The sequence below is a fragment of the Pomacea canaliculata genome, linkage group LG2 (genome assembly GCF_003073045.1).
Source record: "Pomacea canaliculata isolate SZHN2017 linkage group LG2, ASM307304v1, whole genome shotgun sequence".
In the NCBI taxonomy this organism is placed as follows: domain Eukaryota; kingdom Metazoa; phylum Mollusca; class Gastropoda; order Architaenioglossa; family Ampullariidae; genus Pomacea; species Pomacea canaliculata.
The window spans coordinates 29,624,069-29,628,768 of NC_037591.1; the positions used below are offsets into that span (position 1 = coordinate 29,624,069).

Here is a 4,700-nt window from a genome sequence, read left to right on the forward strand (position 1 = left end):
TGTCGGTTCGTGTTAGCAGAAAGAGGGCGCTGTTTCTTTTGGGAGTGTGCTGCAAAACCTTTAATAGAATTATGTCAACAAATTACACCCTTGTTGTGACAGTAAAGACTTTATGAACTGCGTCCATCGCCATTGCTCCCGTTGGATTTCGTTGTCAAGCCTGGTAGAGGGATGGATGGCAGGCTGGGACGGTGACTGACGGGACGTAGCTATAAAGTGAGGATAAATCGTTGCCCCGGGGGCAATGCGGGGAAATTAAGGAGTTAAGTGTCTTGTATCCGTAGCTACAAAGCGGGCGCCACCTCTACATCGAGACGAGCCGAGTAAAAAGATGGAGAACATTTTCTTAAAGCTTAACTGACACATTATAAGCATCGGTGGTCTAGTGGTAGAATACTCGCCTGCCACGCGGGTGACCCGGGTTCGATTCCCGGTCGATGCATATTTTTATCCTCTTTCTTTTTTTTTTCTTTTTGGGACCATCTGTCTCTGTGACACTGTTCATGTGATATTCTTTTCCCCATGGATGTGTTTCTTAACTGAAATGTAATATCCTCCGCTGTCAGTAGGTGACTAGCTTGTTTCTTTGTTTTTATATTTACTGAAATTTGCGGTTGTCTTGGCGGCCTGGACGTTCCTCATGTCTGGTGTCAAAGCATCTGAGGGTGGTTCCCGTCTGTTGCCGCTAACACGCATCGTCTGCTGAGTGTGTCTGTCCGTACAAATCATGGAACCATCAGGATGCACAGCAGGACCGACAAACAAGGTGTGGTGTTCAAACAAACACACGCGCACACACACTCACACACACAGACTGAATGAGTAGTAGATGTAGTAGATGTAGTCGTGTAATGTCTTGTTCACACTGTGGCCGACAGTGAACTCATGCTGACCTTTTTGCTATCTCTCTTTCTAAACCACTTCCTTCCCTCCTTCACCGTTGTTGACAAAAGTTTGCTGTTTGTTGTAAACAATAACCGGGACTTGAGACTGTGTTCAAGGCCAGCATCCGACACACACGAGCAAAACAACATGGCTGATCAATACACTCGGAAATGTTGGAATGGCTTCCGTTTATTAGCTCACCTTGGAAACTAAATGGGAGTCCGCCCTCGCGTGTCCCTGTCCCTGGGTATTGAAATAAAGGGTTTATGTGTGTGGAGGGAGGGACGGGAGGAGTGAATGTGCGTGCATGTGTGTGTGTGTGAGAGAGAGAGAGAAAGAAGAGAGAGATGGTCGTTCAGATATAATTTCTCTCAGTTCTAGCTGAGTGGCTCTGTCAGACGAACAGTAATTTGCTCTTTTGCCTCGCGCTTGAGTTCTCCTTTTATTATTTCCATCCGCTGCTTGAGCCCGACGAGGGTATTGGATGACGTCAGGGGAGATCGTAAAAACGGGGAGTGACGTTCTCTGGTCCTCCTTCCTCTCTCTCTCTTCACCCCACCTCTCTCTCTCTTCCACTCTCACTCACACACACGCACGCATCTCTGCTACAAGTATCAGACCATGAAACGACACTGTCAGTCCAACAACTTCTGTGATGTACAGCTTCTATAATTGCATTTAAGGCTAGCTATCATTGTTATCGAGTCTGTGTCGTTAATGATGTTAAAATCCATTGGTCGGTAGTTAATGTGCATTTGCTGTTAAATAAAATAAAAAAAACCATAGAAACAAGGTCACGTGGGTGTAGATGCCTTTGCCTGCTTCCCTCGAAAGATAAATATTTCATGTGGAGGATCGATTCTCGCTTGCAATGAGGCTTTTATGGAGGAACAGTACCGTCTGTAGCACTCAGCGTGTGTGCTTTGGCTGATAAGGCTAGGGTGGGTCAGTTGTCTGTTGGAGATGCTGTACCCCGCTGTTTGAAAAATGTGTCTGCAATGGGAGGGTAGGAGGTATACAAGTCCTTCAGGTCCGTCTGGAAGTGTGCGTGCGTGTCTCGTGTGTGTGTTGGCGAATGTGTGTGCACGTGTAGATGTGTTTTTACCTGTAAACCACGTTTCATCTCTTTCTCCCTCTCATGCACACATTTTCATTCACCGATTCTTCTTTTATTTCCTTTTCCCAGTCTTTCTATCTTTTCTTCTTTTATTTTCTCCCTCCATCGATCCTTCTCTCTTTTTCTTTCTCTCCTTCTTCTCTAACCCAAGTTTTATTTTTTCTCTCATTCTCTGCTTCCTTACTTTTCTATCTCTTCTCTCATTCTCTGTATTTCTCCCCTCTCCGAGTGGATTACGCATGCGCCGAACTCTCACCTTTCTATCTCGCTTTGATGCACGTGCGACTGCGAGATGTTTCCACAGCAAATGTCATTCTCCACTCACGGATATCAGACTCGCACATGCGCACTGAGCACCGCCTGCCTCCGCATCCAGATCGAGGCCCGGGATCATGTTTGGGGAGAGAGGCGGGACTAGGATAAGGGAAGGTCGGACTGACGAAAGATCTTCGTGAAACCTTCGTGAAACCATCCAAGTTTTCATCGTCCGAGTTCAGTCAGTTTCATGTCTCGGGGGGACCAGGTGTACCTCGGGGGTCAAGCGTCAGACGGAAGTGGGCCTGTGCAATGTATTTCCTCCAGCATCAGGGGAATATAGGGTGTACATGAAATGAGGGAAACTGGAAAAAATATTTATTTCTATTATTTTACCCCCATTAGGCTTTCAGAAAATACTGATCTGTTCAGCTTCACTTATATTGGGGAGAATATTTAATCGCACATCTTGTTGGATAGTGTTAGTCTTCATAGGGCGCTACAACCAACGCTTTTCAAGATTTGAAGGGTAGAATTTTCTCTGACAGGGTCCCAAGAAAAATGAAAAATAAAAGACAGTGAGCAGTTCTGAAGCTGACGTGGCATTGCCAGCTGGTCATTCGGAACTGATATGGTTTGTTTCTTTCTCTTCTCTCTCACACACTTTTCTTTCTTTCTTGAAAGTGATAAGCATTTTACAAAAGTATTATTATTAAAAGAACGGAGAGATTGTGAAAAGAACGATTAAGAGGAAGAGATAAGGTGTAATATAGACAAGCATCTGTTTGTTTTCTTGTTGTTTGGAGTTGAGTGGAGGGACGATGATCTCTCTACGATATGAGGAGTGTTGTGTCCGTACTCATCAATCCAAGAAAGAGAAAAATGTTGTTTATGCATTAAGGTTTCTCCTTGTTTAGTCTGGCCGTGCAAATAAATCGTGAGAGGAGCACAGTGCGCGCCACGGCCTCCCACAGTGATGGAGTGGCCTCCCCTGATGGGCTTCACTCACATCGTCGCTCGTCCTCCGACCTGGTAATTGCGGTCCGCCATGTGGCTTCACCTCGAGATTGTGCCAATCGAAAAACATAAATTTACTCGAGGTTAGAAAAGTTGTGAGCAGGTTGTGAACTGTTGGACACGAAGGAGGATTTGTACTTGTAATTTCGACCTAAACAGCTAAACTATCTCGTTAAATGCAACCTGAATGGTTTGCGTTTGTTTTTTTCAGGTATCAGTAGGTAGACATAAACCTAACCTGTAAATCTCAGCCTCCCAAACCCATCCGTTTAGACCGCGGTGGTAGCATCACAACATATACGCTTCAGGTGTTAACAAATAAAACAACACTTAACAAAAAGCAAAATTCATTAAATAAGTGACTCACTGGGTATTCTTGCCTCTTAGAATCTTTTCCAGTGTGCGTGGCTGCCACCATTATCCCCACCTTCAGGTTCCTGCCGCTGGACAGTAGCATAAGCTGCTGTAAGGATCGTCTGCAGTCACACACACATGCGTGTGCATGTTCGTACTCGTATAATTTGCAGTCTTCCATCTGAAGACTTTACTCGTGACCGTCACACTCACACCACCTCAGCACCGAGACGAGACTTATACAAAGATGTGAAACATTTTCAAGAAGTTTCAACATGTCTTATCACAAGCATCGGTGGTCTAGTGGTAGAATACTCGCCTGCCACGCGGGTGACCCGGGTTCGATTCCCGGTCGATGCAAGTTTTTCCATTTTTTTTGAGACATTGAGGCTGAACTAGGGCTGCCGTTTGTGACGCTGTTCACGTGATGATTCTATCACCGTGCATGCCTTTCTTAACGGAAACAAAAATTCTTATTACTAGCTATTTTCTGTTTTAAGAAAGGCAACATCTTGGACGCAGAGGATGTTAACCGTTTCCTTATTAGTTGTGTTGTTAGTGTGTTGTTTGTGTTGTTAGTGTGTTGTATAATGTGTTGCTAGACAGTTGTACAAAGGATAAACGTGTTTGCACCTGTCTGTGAGGTTATCCCCAGACAGCTGGTGTATAGCTCCTATAACACTAGCTTATTTGAATACATCCCATATATCTCATTTATTGTATACACTATCGTCCAGTAAATATGACATTGCAATAAATCCTCTTCATACTTGAAACAACCAGCCGGCCTTCACCGCCTTTAGATATATTTATAAACACGTCGATTGTATAACGTGCGACATAATCCTAACCTGTAAATCTCAGCCTCCAAAACCCATCCGTGGATTTGAAGACGCACAATATTGACAAATCTTATTTAACACGTTTCAGGTGAGAATGCTCACCTTTATCCATAAGATAAAAATAGTTTTTATTGCAACACGTGATTGCAAGTAAAGGAGACAGATGCAGAGACGCCGGTAGGACTGCTGTGAGCCACGAGCTGCTTCACAACACGTGACTCAGCCTCCAA

The 4,700-nt window shown here is 44.5% G+C and overlaps 2 non-coding genes across 2 annotated transcripts; both read left to right on the forward strand.

The window, feature by feature from the left end:
- The first annotated feature begins 371 nt into the window (after positions 1-371).
- Trnag-gcc lies at positions 372-442 on the forward strand. Its single transcript has one exon. It is a non-coding gene; the product is annotated as a tRNA-Gly (tRNA).
- A 3,475-nt stretch (positions 443-3,917) lies between these two features.
- Trnag-gcc lies at positions 3,918-3,988 on the forward strand. The gene has a single exon. It is a non-coding gene; the product is annotated as a tRNA-Gly (tRNA).
- Positions 3,989-4,700: the final 712 nt, after the last annotated feature.